This window comes from Talpa occidentalis, unplaced genomic scaffold (assembly GCF_014898055.3).
Source record: "Talpa occidentalis isolate TD23 unplaced genomic scaffold, MPIMG_talOcc4v2.1 talOcc4.1228, whole genome shotgun sequence".
NCBI lineage: Eukaryota > Metazoa > Chordata > Mammalia > Eulipotyphla > Talpidae > Talpa > Talpa occidentalis.
The window spans coordinates 1-21,703 of NW_023601244.1; the positions used below are offsets into that span (position 1 = coordinate 1).

A 21,703-nucleotide genomic window follows, 5' to 3' on the forward strand; every position below is an offset into this window, starting at 1 on the left:
AAAAAATAAATATCAGATGGTTTCCCTTATATGTGGGATGTACAGAAACTTGCAGCCTGATCCTAGATCTGAGGCCTACAGCAGGGGAAAGGGAGAGAGATGGTTCCAAACAAGGGAGGGAAGAGCACAAGGGACTGTAGTGATGGATCATGGTGCTATGGTGGTGAGAGAACTATAAGGACTACACCTGAGAGAGAAATCAAATATTATACAAAATTAACAATGATGTAAGAGAATAAATAATAGATTTAATAAAAAAATTCTATCACTCACTGACAGCTAGAAAACAAATAAAATTAAATAAAGAAGAGGATCCTGAAGTTACAAAATGGGGTGAGAGAAATCCTATAACATCCAGTCTCACACAAGGCAGAGCTCTCATTCTACGATGGAAAATAATATTGAAGAAATTCTGGTGAGTTACATTAAGTGATAACATTCTCAATAGTCTTCTGCATCCTAAGACTGTCCCACTCAAAGCTCCCCACAACCTGGACCCATCCTCTGGGGTGTCCCAGGGGGTGAGAGACTCCAGAGTACAGGAGACTGTTGTTGCCTGAGGAAGCATAGAAAAGACCTGGTCAGCACCCAGAGATAATCCTCAGAGGAACTGATGAGGGTGACTCTCCCTAGAGTTCCCTCTACGCTGTCCTCGGGTCTCAGGACCCAACCCCTGATCCACACTTACCTGCTGCCTGACTGTCGCTGACTGTGTGTTCCCCTATGGGAGAAACATCATGTGAGACAAAGGAGGAGTCAGGTGACAAGTCCTAAGGAATCCCTAAAGAATTCCCCAAGAGGAAAGTTTCTAGAACTGTGACTGAAGACCCAGGTCAGGACTGGGATACATGAAGAATGGATATGAAGGGAATTGGAGTCTCTCCTCAGCTGGGTCCTTCCCCTGTGACATTTCCTGGAAACAGATGTCATCACCACAGTTATAAGGTGAACAATTGGTGATTCATTTCATAAGTGCTTTACAAAGAGTGAGTGTTTGCAATCAGCTCCAGAATGAGCAACACATGTGTGGATCATACTCCCTAGTAACCAGGAAGGGCAAGTTCTCTCTGGGACATGAAAGTCCCCAGTGGACAAGATCCCCCACTCCCTTCCCTACCTGAGTGCGTATTCCTCCACCACACAGCTGCAGCCACAGCAGCTCCAGTGAGCACAGCTCCAATGAGAACCAGGCCAGCAATGATGCCCGTGTAGGGATGGAGGACTGAGGAGGGGGCACTGGAAGGGAAGGGAATGTGAGACCCTGAACCCAGCCTCATCCTGACCATCTGAAGGTCTCCCAAAGGGTTCATGATTCCTCTGAGCAGAAGCTCAGTGCCCACATCCCCCTCCTTACCCCAAGTCAGGACTGTAGGCTCCAAGAGCCCTGCATGCTTCACAAGGCATGTGTATCTCTGCTCCTCTCCAGAAGGCACCACCACAGCCGCCCACTTCTGGAAGGTTCCATTCCCCCCAGGCCTGGTCTCCACCAGCTCTGTGTCCTGGGTCAGGTTCTCCCGATCCGCTGCCAGGTCAGGGTGATGTCCGCAGGGTAGAAGCCCAGGGCCCAGCACCTCAGGTGACCTTATGGTCAGAGGTGGGGTGGTGGGTCACTTGTGTTTTGGGGGGATCTGAGGAATGGTCAAAAATTCACACTTTGGTTTTCCTCTGTGGATACTGAAGCAGCCTCACTGACCATCCTTAGAATGGACATCACAATTGGTTTGGAGGCAGGAAGCACAAAAAGTCCAGAAACCAGCCTAGTCTGGGGAATCTGGGATAATCAGGTGAGAGCCCAGTAGGAGGATGCAGGTCTCTAAGGAGAACACAGACTTTTGCTCCTGACCTGGTGGAGGGTGCATGACACAGAAAGGCAGGAGTCAGATCCAGAAATGTTCTCAGACCAAAAAACAAGACCTTGAAAGAGAAACTCATGGTTCCCAGGATGGCTGCCGGGTCACAAGGATCAGGGAAGTTATTTCAGGATGGCCTCCCTCCCTCAGGAGAGACTGGATTCCTTAACCATCCAGAAAAGGGGTGTCTTCTGGGCGAGTCTCTCTCTAGCACAGAACATGAAACCCAGGGGACTCTCCCTCTCTGCCCAGAAAGCAGGTGCTGTTCTGCCCATTATTCCGTTTTCCCTGTGGGGCGCCAGGAGAGGTCCGAGGCCTTGGGCCCCTCTTACCTGCGCGCTGCAGCACCTCTTCCCCAAAAACAGGAATCTGAGGAGCCACAGGAAGCACCTGCTCTGCACACTGTGCCTGACGTGCTCGGCCCTCCCCTGCGCCTCCCACTCGCGCTGGGTGATCTGAGCCACCGAGTCCGCGGGGGTCCAGGAGCGCAGGTCCTCGCTCAGGGAGATGGAATCCGCGCCGTTGTAGGCGTACTGGTCATACCCGCCGAGAAGACGCAGGTCTGGGCCCACTTCACAGCCAAACATCCTCTGGAGGGTGTGAGACTCTGACACCCACCCCTGTGGTCAGCCCGGAGGTCACCCCGCGGTCACCCCACCCACCCTGAATAAACCTAAACTGAAAGAACCGGCAGGACAGTCCCTTCCCTGTGGAGGGTCCTGGCAGATCCACCGGCCTCGAGGGGTCTGTGGACCCTGAGACTCGGGACATCCCGGCCTCATGGTGGGAATGGGGGTGACCTGACCCTGGCCCCGCTCCGCGAAGCTCACCGTCCTCGCTCTGCTTGTAGCGGCCGCGCAGGTCTCCAGGAGCGCTTCGAACCACTGTGCGCTGTTCCTTTGGTTCCGAGTCTCCTCATCCTGCTCCTCCTGCCCCCACTGCCCCGCCCAGGGCGCCCGCGGCTCCACACTCTGGCCCAGAGAGCTGATGTCGAACCGCCCGAACTGCGTGTCATCCACGTAGCCCACGGCGATGTAGCAGGGCTTCCCATTGTGGTTGTGGTTGCCGTTGCCATTGCAGGACATGGCGGTGTAGAAAAGCTTCAGGGAGTGGGAGCCTGGGGGCGGGAGGGAGACCGGGGCTGACCCTCCTCTCAGCGTGGGCCCAGGGCCCAGGGAGATGGCCTGGAGGGAGAAAGGGGCGGGGCTGTGAGAGTGAAAAGGGGGTGGGCCAAGAAGGGCCCAGACTCAGGGCCAGAGCACTCAGGAGGCGGGAGGGACAGAAGGGCCAGAACACAACGGGCCTGAAAGGGAACAAGAGGTTGCGGGGAGATGAGCCTTTCCTGGGGTCCTGCACCCGCAGGGGCTCCTTGCTCCTCCCTCCTGGAGCAACAGTGTCCAGCTGGACACGCACTCACCCGCCCAGGTCTCCATCAGGGCCAGGGGCGCCCAGAGCAGCAGCAGGAGGGTGAGGGGCATCACACTCCCATCCAGGGGCCTGGGGAGAAGGAGTCCAGGTCCTTGGAGATTTTGTAACTGGAGCAGGATGATGCTGATTGTCTTCCCTGGAAACCCCCAGGAAATGGGAGGAGAGAATGGGGGTGAGTGTGGGGTCAGCAAGGCTGCACCACCCCACAGAGCCTGTGAGAGGGAGACATGATGCTGTGACAGGGTGACATCCACAGAAAGGGGAGGCTCAAAATTCCCTCCCCACCTTAGGGAGGAGTGGATTTGGCTGAGAGAAGCAGCAGGTGGAGGAATGAAGAAACTAGGAGTATTTTCAGATAATTGTGAATATTCCAGCATGAATTAAAATGTACAGATGGTAGTTTCTCAAAGGTTACTTGCAAAGTGAAACCTGAAATAATTTCATGGACTATTTCCTCTTCTGTTACATTTCCATAGGCCTCTCTTGCATACTGGCTGGAACTTGTGCTAATGCATGATATTTTAAGGTGATACATTGTTTCACTAAGTTACATAGATTTTTAGTGTTAATTACACTGGAATCAAATGATTAAAAAAAGTTTTATATTTTAATCACAAATCCCAAAAGAAAAATTTGTACTGTAAATTGTCAAGTATTGATGCACTCATTTTTTCATAATTCTGGTTTTATCTGAGAACTTATATTTTATCAGGCAAAATTACTGTCAGTTGCCAATTGTTGATTTTCTACAAGAAACAGACATTCAACCTCTCCAGTGGCACAGCAGGTTGAGCACAGTGCTGTGAAGCTGTCCCCAGCCTCTGCAGCGCTGTTATTGGACCAGGGAGATTCCCACATGGCGCTGCAGACCTCTCCTGTCCCACCACCTGCTCCCCTCAGCATTGCTTTCAGTCTGTCTGCCTGTTCTGCTCCCCACTCTGTCTCTGATGAAGCCTCTCACCTTCCTGTGCCTCTGGCCTGTATCCCAGCTATTGTATAAATGATTTTTAAAAAACTTTAAAAAAAAAAAAAGAAACACAATCATTTTGAGAAAAGTGTCTGCTAATTAACCAAATTTAAAAGACCTTAGTTTTTGTCATTTATCCCTCAGGTAAGATTGGTGTTGCCCACAAATAAAAAGAGTCTAATTTGCTGCAGGGGGCCTTGCTGCCCCAGCCAGGTAAGACACTGGCAAGCAGCTAAGAAAAGGGGCCTCATACCATGGGGCCGAAGCTCAAAGAGCCTCACACCATGCGGCTGAAGTTTTAGCACCCCTTCATTTTTTTTTCTTGGTCATAAAAAAAGAAAAATTTATCAGAAAGTACATTGGGCAATAAATTATATATATATATCAGCATACTGTAAATAAATGGCACGGAAAAGTATCTGTTTAGAAATTAGTTATTACACAATTTGGCCCACTTGACAATGGGAGACAATTTATTGTACATGCCTGACAAGCAATCCAGCACAACAATTACAGTAAGTCCTGCTTTTGCTTTTTTAAGAAGTTTCCTGTTTTCCAGAAGTTTCTTGGGAAAGTTTTTAAATGAAGTTATTTATGTTAAGGAGTTTCTAGGTAGAAAAAGTTCTGATAGCTGAAGGCCGGCGCGAATAAAAAGAATCTTTGGATGCTTAGGCTTTAGCTGATAGGGGTGTACCGACGGCTGTCAACTGTCTTAGGTAATTGTCTAGCTGAAATAATGAGTTTTAGTGTAAGGCTTAGTTTTTTTATCTATTAACCTTGAAGGCTACCGTCTAGCTGAGTCCTGGCAGAGCGAGAGGTCCATGGGAATAGAATACTCTGATTGTCTCTGTTTTATACATGATGATGTGATTTTTCTGCTTGCAAAAAATGAATAAATAAAGACTTGCTGAGCCCCTCAGCAGGAGAGAATTGCACCAAAAAGAAGAGTGCGGGTCTGCCTCATCCCCTTCCTTTCAGCCCTTAACATGTCGCCTAGGCCGTCTCATCCTTTCAGGAACCCCTGACACGACATTTTGCCGAGGCTGGCCACCAGCACTAATTCATCTCATACAAATATTTTCCTCGAGACTCAGTGCTTGGGGATGCTGCAGAAGTGTTCCATGTGTCCTTCCAGGTCAGCACACCAGATATTTTAAAATGTGGAGTTGAGGATGATGCAATAATGAAGATAACTTCTAATGCTTTTCCCAGGACATTTTCAAATGAAACTGGCTTTAATGTTTGTCTCTGCAGGTAAGTGCTGGTGAAGAATCACTACTTCAGCATGGTGCTATAAGCTCCACTATTACTAAATTTTACCAGCAAATGCCAAACAGTGAAAAGACAAATGGTGTCTAAGTGATGTTTTGAAAATAGTTTTACTTCATGGATCCCATGAAAGGCTCTGGGTGACTTCAAGGGCTCCACAGACCACACTTTGAGAAATGCTTTTCTCAGGAAACCAGGGAGCATCTCCCAAGTGTTCTCTGCCTGTGCCTCCTCTTCACTTCCCAGCATCCCTCTCCCAGGCTGGCTCCTGCCTCCCCAAGCTGCCTCCCCTGCAGATACAATGGGGAGCAGAGAGAGGACCCTGGAGACATGGAGCTTGCACTGTCAGGAGAGTTGAACACTGAATAAAGGTGACAAAGACACGTGTAAACCCGACCTGAGCTCTGTGCTGAGAGGAAGGAGCATGTTTGTTGTGAAAGCAGAGAAGCAGAAGCCCTAACTCTATTATCAATAGTATCAAGAGCTGAAAAAAAAATATTAAAAACAAATTAAGCATAATTTGATTTTTTATCTTCCCACAGCTGTCACTCCCGCACGACACATGTGCTCTAGCCCCATAGACCAGCCTGTCCCCTCTGCCCTTAGCACCCCTCCATGTCCTGCCCCAGGATGCAATCATATTGAAGAGACCTGTAGCATAAACTGCCTCCTGGTCCTAGGCCCATCCTCACCCTCATTTGCTTTTCCCTCATTTATTTTGTGCTGAAGGAGACAGACCTCCCCAAAATGTTCAGAAAGGTGTCCCCAAGACAGGCCACTTTGGCTTTTGAATTATTTCCATCTGATGTTCATCAGGGGTTCATCTTAGGAAACAGTTACCACTTCTATAACTACCTGGTATGAAAATGGGTGGTCTTATCCTAAATTAGGGTTATTACCAGAAATGAGCTTTATATCCAAGAAACCTACCTATATGTCAGGGCAAACATAATCGTAGAATATCCGGTGTTCGTCATATGAGCCACCCTGTCCTTGCCATGTGACCCCCTCCTCTCTCCTGGGGTCCTAGGCCCCACCTCACTCCTTAGCTCAGGAGACGCACCCTCGTTACCCACACGGATTTCAGACACTCATTGAGAGGTAGATTCCTTATGCATATATAGGGAAAGTTGGTTATATTCTAGCAGAGAGAAGACCTAAAAGAAACTGTGTCTATCGACCAGGAAATTCCAACTAGTTAATAATACAAATGTCTAAAAGAATGGAGAGTGGAAATGATGAAAAAAATTCAAGAAAATCCCTGAGCACTCACAGATAAAATGTGCACGCTGAGTGTCCTCCCCGGGTTCCTCCTACAGAGGATGAGCAGCCCCACACCATGACCCGCCCCAGGAACTTTCAGAAAGAGGCTGGAGAAGGACAGACCTTGGGGTCCTCAAGAGACAACTCAGGCCTGGAGGCCAGAAGACCCTGGAGCCAGGCCTGCCCCATTCTCAGGGGAATACAGCCCAGACCCCATGTCAGGTCCAGGTGAGGGAGGCGCTGGGGGCACAGACATTCACTTCAGCTGTTGGTGGTCTCAGGGGTTACTTTCCATGTCCCCCCTCTAGTGGGCAAAGGACACTAGTGGGCAAAGGGGAGACAAAGATGATGGACACTGAGAATAGGACATGGGAAAAGCAACCAGAGGGGAACAGGGACAGGTGAGAGGCCAAGGGTGAGGTGAGGGATCTGGGCCTTCAGCCCTGTCCAGGTGAGCAGGCCCCAGGCCCTGGAAGGCAGGACTGAGGCTGTGGGACAGGGGTCTGCCCAGGAGGAAGCAGGCAGAATAGCTGGTGTGTGTGATATGTCCATGGAGATTCTGACCCTGGGGTGGTCTTAGGGGTGATTAGGAATGAGCACAACAGGAACTAAGCTCATGAGGGAACAAGATAATTATAACTCCAGGGCCAGTAAAAAAAAAAAAAAAATCAATCCAAGAAAGAAAATCATCCTGGTCTACTCACTGCTAAGCTGTTGCTGGCTCTCAGGAGGTCATAATGATGCAAATTCTGGATCCTGGTGTGTATCTCAACAACCTGCCAGAGGGACTGCCAGGGGCAAATGCCTGTGCTGTGGATCTCAGAGATCACCTTAAGGCCTCTTGCCACTCAGAGCCAGCTCTCATGGCTTGGGCAAGAGGCCTGGGTGGTGTGGGCAGGGACTTCCCAAGATGCTTGCTTAAAACTTCAATGTGAAGGAGCAGAGAGCAGGGCAATCATCAGGGGCCCTAGAAAGGCTGCCAGGAAGGCAGTGACAAGCCTCCCTGGGGAGGAGGCTGCAGCTGTTCACCCAAGAGCTAAAGCACAAAGGACAAAGCAAGTCACCAGACCCTTCAGAACATGCCCCCGTGCTCTGTGGTGCCCAAGCCCTGACACAGGAAACAACTTTTCTGAAAGAAGACGTGATTCTGATCAAGGAGCACATTAAAAACGCTAACAAGACACATCTCAATCGATGCAGGTGTCGGTAGAGATGGACAAGGACAAGTCCAGAGAGCAGCTGCTGCAGAACCTCCTAGAAGCAGACGCGTGAGCATGTTGGGAGCTGATACTGAGGAGACATTGAAAACTCAGACAGAGCCGAGATTTCTGCTGGGTTGACAGCCTCGCGGAACAGATTAGTGGTGGTCTCTATCCTCTATCTACCTTATACCAGTCCACCTCAGAGTCTGTCTTCACAGCTTTCCTGTCCCCCCTGGACTGGCCCCTAGATCCCCTCCTTGTTTCCCTGCTCCCCCATTCAGGCACCCACAGATATTGTCCTGGAAGCTGGGAAAGGCTCCTCCTCCATGTCCTGGCATCTCACCAGCCCCTAAGACCCGCCCTCCAGGCAGGTGCCCCACTACATGTCAGACTCATGGAAAGGAATAGGGACAGGACAAGACTCTGCTGGTCATGGGTAAGGGTGACTAATCCACGGGATCTCTGCCCTCCAACATGTGGGGTCAGGTAACCTTCCCCCCACAATTCCGAGACCCAAAAAGGGTGCCTTTTGGCTACAGGTCAGAGATAACAAAAAAGGGGGTGCTTTTCCTGTCATTCTCTTCCAGGTGGGTAATGAGGCCTCCACTGCCTGCTCAACCCTGGACTGTGTCCTCGATCTTCTGAGCTCCTGCCTGGCCAGCTCATAAACTAGAAAACAAAGAAATCCTGGCTGAAGTTGGGAGTATAAATTTCAATTCTTAAATCCACAACTGAGGCAGGAAGGAAAATACTGGAGACAAAAGTGAGAGACTCACAGCAGCTGATGGGGAAGCTACCTTTGTTCTCATGAGACCAAGTGAAACACAAGGACTTTGGGAAACTAATGTAAATCTTCTGTCCTCTAAAAGGGCCTCAAGGAACCAGGACATTTCAGCCACAAATGTCCAAAGAAACCGCCCAGGACCATGCCCTCTGTGCCATCCCACAGGGCGCTGGAAGAGGGACTGTCCCACTCTCTACAGAGGTAGGCGCAGCCCAAACCACATGCCAGACTGGAGGACAAACAGACCACAAGCTCTGGCTGTGAAGACCCCAGTGCAAGAGGAAAAGACCTTCTCTAAAGGAGCCTAGAGGTAAGACAGGCTCCCCCATGTACTATTTCTAAGGACAAGCCTCGGTGACCCCATAAACAACAAAGAGAGAGATCACCTTCCTGGTGAATACAGGGGCCACTTGCTCAGCCTTGCTCTGTTTTCCACCCCAACCTACTGGTCAGCTGTCCTCCTCACTGGCATCGATGCCAACCCAAGCCAGGTTACTTTACAGTGCCCACCCCTGCTCACTGCAAGGCTGATGTTATACACTGATGGTTGGTCTTGCCTTTCTGTCCCATTCCTGGGGCAAGATCACATAACCACATTCCAAGCCAGCCTCCAATCAGTCGTCTCCACAGTCAGCGTCCACATCAGGCAGACATGGACTTTACAGCCACAGACAGTGAGGATGGACAACCAATAAGGGCAGAGACGCCTAAAGATGCCTCTCCCCACGTGGACGCTGCAGACACAGGGGTAAGGTCAACTCCAGGGCGCCATTAGGGCTGCTCTTCTACCTGAGGGAGCAAGTGACCCACAGACCCCACCTCCTGAAACCCACTTCTCTGCTGGGGAAGAGAAGTCACATTTTCCCCTTTGCCTCCAGAGTCGCTGTGAGCAATAAAGTTGCTCTGTGCGCATTGTAAGATGGTGATTGTAGCGGCAAGATGGCCACAGTGCTGGTTCACCTATGATCCAAGCAGACTGGATAAAGGAGGGGTCCTGGAGCCCTCGGTGGCTTTCTCAAGCTTTTATTGAGCTTTACGTGTAGTGCAGCAACCAGGTACATGGCAGGCAGGAATGCCGGGAGGCCAGGACGCCAGTAGGCCTCCAAGCCCCCAGCTAGTCTCCACTCTGGGCTTCTCTGGCAATCTTTCTCCCCTTCTCTCTCCTGGCTCTCTCCTGCTTCTGCTTCAGCTTCTGCTGGGAAAATACCTCAATACTGCAGTCAAGGCCCACAGAAGTAAATAAGACAACTATAACAACGTAACAAGCAGGGCAATCCTAATCCGAGGAGGGCAGAAAAGCCTGAAAACCATTTACCCTATAGTGATAAATTGTTTCAATAATACTTATGAATGATAATGGTATGGTGGGGCAGGGGTTCAAGTGGGGCAGGGGTTCAAGTCTCAGTGCTATCAAGCTATTGCCAACCACTGCAACGCGATCAATCCCCGGCCAGGGAGCTGACCCACATGGCGCAGCTACCTCTCCTGTCTCATCTGCTGCTCCCCTCAGCAGTGTATTTCAGTCAGTCTGCCTGTTCTGCTCCCCACTCTGTCTCTGGTGAATCATCTCACCCCCTGCACCTCTGGCCTACACCCCAGTTCTTGTATGCATAAATAAATAAAAATAAATCTTTAAAAAATAATAACAGAGTTGAGGCCAACATGGCGACGGGGAAACACTGCAAGGAAGTGCTCCCATAAAGAAAAAGTTAATAGGGATGAAAAGCGGCAGGTCCCTGTGAGAACTGGGACACGGAAGATAAACAGGCGACTCTGCCAAACTTCCCGAAGAGGAAAGTTGCCATAAAAGAGGACGGAGAAGAGAGGAAAGCCCAGTACCCAGCTACCCTCCCCCAACCACAACTCTGTCCACTCTGCCCAACAGAAAGAAAAAAACAACAACAACGAGAACAAACTACACATCAAGTGGGACTGTGAGTGGAAGGGAACTATTGCACCCCGCAAATGGGAACTATGGAGAACCTGTCCGGAACTGCTGCGAATGTAAGCGAACTGCTCCTTATGCCATTAGAGGAGAACAAGGACTCCACGGAGACCTACAAATAGTCCAAGCCCAGCTGGCAAGCTTGTGCAGAAAAGTGGCATGCTCAAAAAGCATACACGGATTGCGGCTGCCCAGGTCCCCATGCCCGCGACCTAGGTTTGTAGGGAGATGTGCAGGAGCCCTCACTGAGGTGAATGTCCCTCACTGAGTAATCAGAAACCAGGTGCCCAGACATGGGAGCAGGGTGCAAAAGGCGCCATTTCTGCGCACACTGAACTGGGCTAAAGCCCATGTCCTAGACCTGAGGGCTTCGGAACTGAGACCCGGGGCACGAAATTTGGGGCATGGGATCCCCTGACAGCTGGGCACCAGGCACACACAGCACACCCATGCCATTGAGGCTCTCCACGCCACCCCCACTCTGTTCCCGAGACCCATGGGGGAAAAAAACAGTTCTAAAAGGACACTAGCAAAGATCTCTGGCACCACCTAGTGACCAGAACAAAATCACCAACATCCTGATAGTTGGAAACCAGGGATCCCAAAAACACCCTTAAGCTCTAAGAGAAGGTGGGCCACGCAAACTGGGTAAGAAGGGAAATAAGGCATGGAGTGGGACCCCATTCTGGAACTGAGAGCAAGGTGCAGGATCTGGGGCATGGGACTCACCATAGCAGCTGGCACTGCACAGGGTGTCAGCCAGAGTTTAGGACCTGATAGCTTTGGAACTGAGACCTAGAGTGCAAAATTCAGGGCGCGGGATCCATATAGCTGCGGGCACAGCACCGGGTGAACATGGAGCAGACACATCACCCAGCTTGAATAAGAGCCCCTGTGCTGAGGTGCTCCCTTCCGCACCTCCTCCATTTCTCAGAGAACCACTGGGAAAACACACAGGTCAGCAAGTACGAATCTCTGGCACCATCTTGTGACCAGAACAAAATCACCAACTAGCTGATTCCCTGATGGAACTGAGTAAATACAGAGGGAGGGAACTGTAAGGGACAGTGCCCAGCAACACAGCATCAACACCCTGGTGGAGTTTTAGTCTACCAGTGCCAGTCTCAGTCTGGTAAACAGTTTCTGACACTCCTATAGGTGCGCTCCAAAGAGATGCCCACCAACACCAGTGACACAATGTCCCAAAGCATAGAACTGATTAGAAAGCGAACAAGAGGGAGAAGAAAAAATACAAATAACCAAGCAAGCCCGCAGGAGGACACATGACAAAAAAGAAATATAGTCACCAGAGCTCAACAATGACATGGAAAACTTCTCGGCCTATCAGATAGAGAATTAATGATCATCATGATTAGAAAACAGAAAGAAAATGAAAAGGAAAAAAATGATTTGAAACAAATAATCACTGAACTGAAGAATGAAATAAAGACCTTAAGAAAGGAAAGAAAAGAAACACAGGAGATTAAAAGATTACTAGAGGAGATAAAGAACTCTGGGAAAAGCAATGAAAACAGAATTGATGAAATGGAAGAATGGATCAGTACTATCGAAGATACAGAAATAAAAAGAGCCAAAAGAGAAAAGGAGAGAGAAGGCAAATGAAGCAGTATGAGGATACTCTTAGACAATTATCAGACTCCATGAAGAGAGGAAATGAAAGAGTTATAGGTATTCCAGAAGGTGAGGAGACAGACAAAGGAACAGAGAAATTATTCAAGGAGATAACTGAAGAAAACTTCCCAAGCATGAAAAAGGAGACGAATATAGACATACAAGAAGTGAGAAGAACTCCCAATTACCACAATGAAAAGAAAACTACAGCAAGCCACCTAATAGTAAAGCTTGCAAGACTCCAAGACAAGGAAAAAATAATGAAACTGGCAAGGGGGAAGAAACAGGTAACTTATAAGGGAAAACCAATCAGGTTAACTTCAGACTTCTCCAAAGAACATTACGGGCAAGAAGAGAATGGAGTAACATATTCAGCAAACTTCAACACAGCAAATGCCAACCAACAATACTTTACCCTGCAAAGCTCTCCTTCCTCTACAAAGAAAAAATATGGACCTTCTCAGACAAACAGAAACTCCAGAAATTCATTACAACTAAACCCCACTCCAAAAAGTTCTACAAGAAGTCCTAAAGCCAAAACCAACAGAGGAATGAACAAGAAGAACAGAATAAAGCAGGGAATAAAATCACAAAAAAAATGGCAAATACAGATGCCAACATATCAATATTAACTCTAAATGTAAATTGATTAAACTCATCAATAAAAAGGCAGAGTAGGAGGCTGGATTAAAAAACAAAACCCAACCTTCTGCTGTCTCCAGGAAACACATTTTACCACAAAAGATAAACACAGACTGAAAGCAAAAGGTTGGAAAACAATCCTACAAGCAAATGGACCAAAAAAGAAGGCAGGAACAGCCATACTTATATCAGATGAAACAGACTTCAAATTAAAAAAGGTAAAAAGAGACATACATGGACACTACATTATGATCAAGAGGACAATACATCAGGAAGCTAAAACACTCATCAACATATACTCACCAAATGAAGGGGCACCGAAATATATTAGACAATTATTATCAGCTCTGAAAACAGACATTAAAGAAAATACATATATAGTGGAAGACTTCAACACCCTATTCTCACCAATGGACAGATCAACAGAGCAAAAAATAAACAAAGATTAGAGTCCTAAATAAAGACATAGAACTCATGTACTTAACAGACATTTATAGGACACTGCACCCAAAAAAAATCCAAGTACACATTTTTCTCAGGAGCACATGGATGAGTCTCCAGAATTGATCATATACTGGGCCACAAGACAAACATCAACAGATACATGAAGATCAAAATCATTCCAACTATCTTCTCCAATCATAAATGCATCAAGCTAGAAATAAATCATGAACAGAAAACAAGGAACCCTCCCACTTCAAGGAGATTGAAATCCACACTACTGGAGGACTACTGGACTAATGAGGAGATCAAAGAAGAAATTTAAACATGCTTTGAGTTGAACAACAAGGAGGATACTACTTTCCAGAATGTATGGGATGCAGCAAAGGCAGTAATAAGAGGAAAATATATAGCAATACAGGCTCACATCAACAAACAAGAAAGAACTCAAAGAAACAACCTAATCGCACATCTCAAAGAGCTAGAAAAAGAACAACAACAACAAAAAGCCCTAAAGCCAGTAAAGGAAAGGAAATAATAAAAATCAAAGCAGAAATAAATGAAATGGAAATTAAAAAAAAACAATCCAAAAGATCAATAAAACGAAAAGTTGGTTCTTTGAAAAAATAAACAAATAGACAAACCTCTAGCCAGGGTCACAAAGAAAAAAATAGGAGAAAACACATATAAATAGGATTATAAATGAAAGAGGAGAAATCACAACAGACTCAGTAGAAATCAAAAGAATTACCAGAGATTACTATGCACACTTGTATGCAAACAAATTCAACAACCTAGAAGAAATGGACAAATTCCTGGAACAATACAATCATCCAAAGATGGACAAAGAAGAAATAGAACAATGAAATACACCAATTACAAGCAGCGAAATTGAGGCAGTAATCAAAGCACTCCCCAAAAATAAAAGTTCAGGCCCCGACAGCTTCACAAATGAATTCTACCAAATGGTCAGCAGTGAATTAGTACCTATCCTACAAAAACTATTTCAAAAAATTGAAAAAGAAGGAATACTACCAAATATGTTCTAAGAAGCCAACTTTACACTAATACCAAAACCAAACAAAGAGAGCACAAAAAAAAGAAATTACAGGCCAATCTCCCTAATGAACACTGATGCAAAAATCCTCAACAAAATCCTTGCCAACAGAATCCAACAATGCATCAAAGGGATAGTACACTACAATCAAGTGGGATTCATCGCAGGGGCACAAGGATGGTTCAACATATGAAAATTGATCAGTGTAAGAGAACACATCAACAAAAAGAAAAATAAAAACCATATGATCAAATCAATAGATGCTGAGTAAGCATTTGAAAAAGTCCAACATCCATTTATGATGAAGGCCCTTGAAATTCTCAGGATAAAAGGAACATACCTTAAAATGAGGGATTGGGGTCAAAATAAAGGGGTTGCAATTGTTTGGGAAATATAAAAATAAAAAAAATTTAAATTAAAAAAAATAAATGAAAAAAGCCATTTACGACAAACCCACTGCCAACTTTATTCTCAACGGCGAAAAGCTGAAGGCCTTTTCTTTAAGATCAGGAACAAGACAAGGATGTCCTCTCTCACCACTGCTCTTCAATATAATACAGAAAAACTACTCAAAATAATCAACCCATTCAGTAAAGTATCAGGATACAAAATCAACACGCAAAAATCAGTAGCATTCCCATACACAATCACTCAAAAGAAGAAGAAATCAAGAACACCATCCCTTTTATAATTGAAACCAAAAAAATCAAATACTAGGGAATAAACCTAACAAAAGAGGTGAAAGACCTATACAAAGAAAATCATAAAACACTGTTAAAAGAAACTGAAGAAGACACAAAGAAATGGAAAGACATCCTCTGCTCATGGATTGGAAGAATCAACATTATTAAAATGGCCATCCTCCCAAAAGCAATATACAGATTCAATGCTATTCCAATGAAAATCCCAATGACATTTTTCAAAGAAATAGAACAAATACTGATGAAATTCATATGGAACTACAAAAAAACATGAATAGCCAAGGTCCTACGGGTGAAAACAAAGGAGAAAGGAGGTATCACACTTCCAAACTTCAAGCTATACTACAAAGCCATAATAATTAAACAGTTTTGTATTGGAACAAAAACAGACACACAGACCAATGGAACTGAATAGAGAGCCCACAAATAAAGCCACACTTATATGAACAACTAACCTTTGACAAAGGAGCAAAGAATATGCAATGGAACATGGACAGTTTGTTCAATGAATGGTGCTGGGAAAACTGGACCTCCACATGCAAAAAATGAAACTAGACCAGTACCTCTCAAAGTGCACAAAAATCAACTCAAAATGGATAAAAGAACTGGATGTAAGATATGAAACCATAAAATATATAGAAGAAAACATAAGTAAAACAATACAAGACATACATCTCAGAAACATCTTAAAAGACTCATCACCCAAAGCAGTGATAGTGAAGGCAAAGATAAACACCTGGGATTACATCAAACTGAAAAGCTTCTGTACAGCAAAAGAGACATTAACCAAAACGGAGAGACACCCCACTGATTGGGAAAAAATCTTTGCACTCCATCCAACTAATAAGGGAGTGATCACAAAGATTTACAAAGAACTCACATGGTTCAACAAAAACAAAATAATCAATCCAGTCAAGAAATTGGCAGAAGAACTTAAAAGACAGTTCTCCAAAGAGGAAATGCAAATGACCAACAGGCATATGAAAAAATGTTCAACATCCCTTATCATCAGGGAAATGCAAATCAAAACCACACTGAGATATCATCTTACACCAGTAAGAATGGCACACATCAAAAAAACAAGCAACAACAAATGTTGGTGAGGATGTGGTGAAAAAGGAACTCTCCTACATTGCTGGTGGGAGTGCAAACTGGTCCAACCACTGTGGAAAGCTGTCTGGAAGTTCCTCAGTCTACTGAAAATGGAGCTACCATACGACCCAGCAATTCCACTCCTAGGGATCTATCCAAAGGACACAAACACATTGATTCCAAAGAACACCTGTACACCTATGTTTATTGCAGCACTGTTTACAATAGTTAAAACCTGGAAACAACCCAAATGCCCAAAAATAGATGACTGGATCGAGATGATGTGGAATGGAATGTTATTCGGCAATCAAAAAAGATAAACTCATGCCATTTGCAGCAACGTGGATGGAGCTCAAAGGAATTATGCTCAGTGAAATAAGCCAGAAGAAAAAAGAAAAATATTGGATGGTTGGATGGTGTCACTAATAGCAAGAACATAGGGGAACAAAATAAGACATCAGTGTAAAAAATAACAACAGTACAAAACACAACAAAGCAAAAACAGACAATTATAAATCAGAGACATTCTGCAGGGGAGGAGGGAGAGGATCAGAGGGAGGGAGGGAGAAGCACAGGGGACTGGTGATAGTGCATGGGTGTGTTGGGGAAGGAAATCTATGGGGGCTCAATCTGAGGGGGTAGGGGGAAGCAGCTATTGTTTAAAAATTTAAAAAATTTTAAAGAATAAAAATAAATGAATAAATAAAAATAATTATAACAATGGCATATCCCGGGTGCCAGAGGAGACAGATTGTTGACGTGATCTGCTCTGAGTCTCCCCAGGTATAGGCCCTGCAGCTCCTGTTTCTGTCAGTTATGGTCTGATCTCAGTCTTGTCTCCTGCAGGGGGAAGAGGCCCTGGCAGGGACACACCTCACTTGAAGCTCTAGGACCCCACAGATGGGAACTATGGGAGTCCCTCTACTGAGTCCCGTGCTGCTCCCTAGAACCTGGACAGCAGGTCCCTATGCTGGGGGACAGGTTGCTCCTTGGACACTGGCTAGGAAGATGGGGAGACTCCTGGAAAAGAGAGCAGAGGATGGAAATGGGGACTTTAGGGGACAGAGGTGGGAAGGGGTGCAGTGGGGAGCCAGAGAGGACCAGGCAGGGAAGAGACAGCACAGGGGACACTGTGGGGGGAAGGTCTGTGTGGGTGACACGGGCTCTCATTGAGGGGCTGGAGCGTCTGTCTCACCTGGGGGGATGCAGCAGTGCTGGCCTGTGACTGCCCACGGAACTGCGCACATCTGGGGCCTGGCCTGTCCTTGCAGGGCTGGTATCACCCACACACACGCACATGCTGGTGATGGAGTGGACTGTAATGGGGGTCCCCAGGGGAGGATCCAGGTTCCCTGTCCCACCCAAGGGAGGGTGGAGCTGAGCAGGGAGGAGAAGCTGGAGAGGAGACTGGAGAAAGGAAAGAGCCAAGAGGAGACCTGGAGGAGGCATATGGAGCAGAGAGACATGAAGAAGATGCACTTGCTTCTTGGTCCTGGACTGGGTGACACAGACGTGGGTGAGAGAGCTGACAATGGCAGATTTATCTTGGTTTTTCTCTTTTCTTTCCAGCCTTGCCTGTCTCTGACCCTTTTCTAAGGGTTCCCACGGGAAGGTGCTCTAGACTGTAACAAGCCTTCACGCCCTGCTCTGGGCCAACCCTGTGTGGCTGAACATTTACCCACGAGGGGATGAGTAACTTTGGGTGCTTGGTTTGGAAATTTATTTTTTCCCTTTTCTTTGTTGCACACTAATTGTATTAAAGTTCCTTTCTATTACAGGTCCTGACGCAGCAGAGAGAGCCGGGGACAGATGACTAAGGGGAGTCCCCCTCCTGTTACAGAACATCCCCCCTCAGTTCCCAATGCTGGGGTGTCAGGGAGATTCAGGGAGCCAAGAAGAGGGCAGAGCAAGGCCTGGGCTGCCCTGGAGGACCAGCCCTGGGGGCTGATTCTGGGGCTCCAGGGCCCCTCTCCCTGCAGGCGGGTCAGAGCCAGCCCTGCTAACAGCTCCAGGCTATTGACAGGCCCTCTGTGCTGTGACCCCGCAGACACCGCTCTGGAGATCGCGTGAAGAAAAGGAAATGAACAGCAACATTAAATGGAATCTAAAAACAGTAAAAATAATTTTTAATCAACTTTATTTTGAAGGAAACTTCCAGGAGACATAAAATTCTAGCTGACACCTTATTTCTATCAGGACCTTGACTGTCACTCCAGCTTCTCTGGCCTCCACTGTTTCTTGTGAGAAAACAGCCACTGATGACTTTATTGCCTGAATTTTCTAGTGGTTTGAAGCAGGGGCAGAGAGGGCCATGAAGAGGCCACAGGACAGGAGGCCAGATGGAAAGAATGGTCACCCCCTGCCCAGGCTCTGAGACCAGAGATCCACTAAAAGGCCCTAAAAGGCCAAAAGGCCCAAAACCAAAACCAAGAGCTACAGACCAATAAAGGACAGTGACTGGTAAGAGGACAGGCCACTGTCTGTGGGTCTCACCTGCACACACAATTGCAGGAGACCTCAGGCTCCAGGAACAACCACTGTGGGGTTTATTTACAAACAGGGGAAACAAAGCACTCACTGTGCCCACGAGTGGCAGCTGCCTCACCCAGGGAGCATCAGTGATGGTCACCACAGGTCACCGGGGTGCTGGACAGCGTTGGCCAGTAGTGATGGCCACGACTGGTCCCGCAGAGGCGGTGTCAGAGACTCCCAGTGTTAAGGCTCTTTGTGAGTGGTTGGGTTACACCAGCAACACACCGCTCTTTGAGGTGCCAGGCCCAGGGCCTTTGGGCTCCTCTCAAGTGATGTCAGGGACAGGACTGAGGCCCAGCCTGTGACAGAGTCCTTAGGCTTCTCTCCCTCCTCGGAGGGCGGCTGCTGGATGCTTCTTTTCTTCTTTCTTCGGGGCTGGACCCATCTTTTCTCCAGGGGTTTTGGTGTCATCTCTCCTCTGCGGGCTTGGGTCAGGGCTGGAGTCATGGTCTCCTTTCTCTTGCAGGGCTCCTCAGCTCCTCAAACCCTGGCTTTTATCCTCTTTCACCCACAAGTCTGAGAGGACCATTTAGCACCAATCAGGTGGCACCTGATTGGCCCATTACAAATGGCGGTGACTGAGCTCTGAAGAGCAACTGCTACAACTGCCTTGTGGTGGAGCAGCAGGTGGAAAACACCACTGTCCTGCCGCTCCCACCGCTGACATGGCTGCATTCCAGTAACAGTTTGTAAAAAATCACTCCAAACTTAGAAGCTAAACCACAAAGACTTGGCATCTGGCACAGTCTCTGGGGGGAGGCAGCAGGAGGAGCCTCACTCAGAGGCTCCAGCTCTGGGTCCAAGAGGCTACGATGGGGACGAGATGTTGGCGGATCTGAACGGCCATGATCAGTGTGGAAGGACCTGCCTCAGAGCTCATGCATGTGGCTCCTGGAGAAAACCCTCAGTTCCTTGTCCTGTGGGCATTCCCTTAGCTGAGTGTCACCATGTGCAGGGAGTCACCCAGAGAGTGACCAGGAGGGGAGCCCGGGCGGGAAGTCTCAGCCCCTGTAAGCCTGACTCTGTGACGTGGCACGTCCCTTCTGCTTCATTCTCCTCACGAGGAAGAGCCAGCCAGTCAGACACACGCACAGGGGGAACTGTCTCCCCTCCTGTGTATCACAGAATTGATGGAAAATTGAAAACCAACACAGAAGACCGTGTGGACACTAATTATTCCCACTCTGCCCACATGAAAATTAAACTGCCTCCCACCGAAGGCCCCTAAAAGTCTCTTCCATCACAGAAGAAGCAGCATGACATCAGCACTTCATCACGTGACTCAGGACCATGCAGAGGAGGCTCTTTGAGAGCATCTGTGCAGTGAAGCCATCTGTGCTCAGCTCCTCGTGGGCTGAGGCAGTTTCCTGCCCCACAAGCCTTCATGTGGATACAGTGGAGGAGAGACACAGGTAACTTGTAGACCCATTTTTTAATATATTTTTAAAGCATATTTATTGAGATATAACTTACGACCATTAAGTCACTTGTTGAAGGCTCACCTCTCATGTCCTTTTGGTAAGTACAGAGCAGGGCAACCATCCCATAATCTAACTTGAGAACATCTCCATCACCACAACAACCTTGTTTCCTGGGCCTGGGCCCATGGGCACCACCCCACCTTCCTTTCCCCAACCCTGGGCAGCTGGAGTCCACTCTCTGCCTCTGGGGACAGGCCAGGGAACTTCTCTCTAAACACATCTAAGGTGACTCTGCTAACACAGACCTGCAGCGGGCATTTTGGGTCCCCTAGCCTAATGCATGCTGTTGCCCAGGAACATACTCCACAGGGTGCTAAGGTCACAGAAAACCACATGACCCCGCCCAGGAGGACAAGCAGCCTGGGGTGCATGAGGAGAGAAGGGCTACAGTAGCTTGCCTCAGAGGGGGCCAAGGCAGAGCTGGGAGGTTCCTCCATCAGCAGGAAGGGGACATGGGAGCTGGGTCTTGAAAGCCAGATTAGGGCACAGGAACAGAATTGGCTCAGGGAGCTGATGGCAGGCAGACTATGTGTCTTCAGCAGTTACTTTCTCTGTGTGACCTCGGAGATGCCTTCCCATGACTGAGAATTGGGTATGGATACTGTCCTGATACGCCACCCTCACACTATCCTTCAGAAACAAGGACATGGAGACTAGGTGGTTATAGCAGTGCTTAGGTTTGAACTCCAACCACCTGGCTAATGTCTGGGCCTCCTGCCTTACACCATCCTGCAAACTGACCAGGAGACCTACGAGGCTTTGACCCTGGAGACGTCACCACCCTCCCCAGATGATACACATTTCTTGGCTGGATTTAACTAAAGACAAAAGGACAGTAATAAATCATCACATAATCACCCTTTATGTAAATGAATTGAACTCACCAAAGAAGAAGACACAGAGTGACTGGTTGTACCACAAAACAAAACTCAACTTTATGCTGTCTCCAGGAGACAGGATAATAAAAGTTCTTGGGGAAAACATAAGAAAATGGGGCACCCCCAAATGCCATAAAAGATAAAATAAACTTCCAGCTAAAAAAAGTAACAAACAAGGATGAACATCATATGATTAAGGAATCCTACATCAGGAAGACATAGCACTCATCAATATACATGCACCAAATAAAGGAGCATCAAAATATATAAGACAACTATTAACAAATCTGAAAAAAGATATTGACAGCAACATAATAGTGGTAAAGGAACTCAAACCCCACTTTCATCAAAGACACATCACCTGACAGAAAATCAACAAGGAAACTATTGCTCTAAGTGAGGCATTAGATCACAAGGGCTAAATAGATATCTACAAGGCAGCGCACTCCACAGTCTTCTCTCAAGTGCACATGGAAGAGCCTCCAGAATAAACCACTTGTTGGGTCACAGAACAAGTGTCAATAAATTCATAATGACTG

The 21,703-nt window shown here is 47.2% G+C and overlaps 1 pseudogene; it reads right to left on the bottom strand.

The window, feature by feature from the left end:
- Positions 1 to 688: 688 nt before the first annotated feature.
- On the bottom strand, positions 689 to 18,855 carry LOC129145566 (class I histocompatibility antigen, Gogo-OKO alpha chain-like; annotated as a pseudogene).
- Positions 18,856 to 21,703: the final 2,848 nt, after the last annotated feature.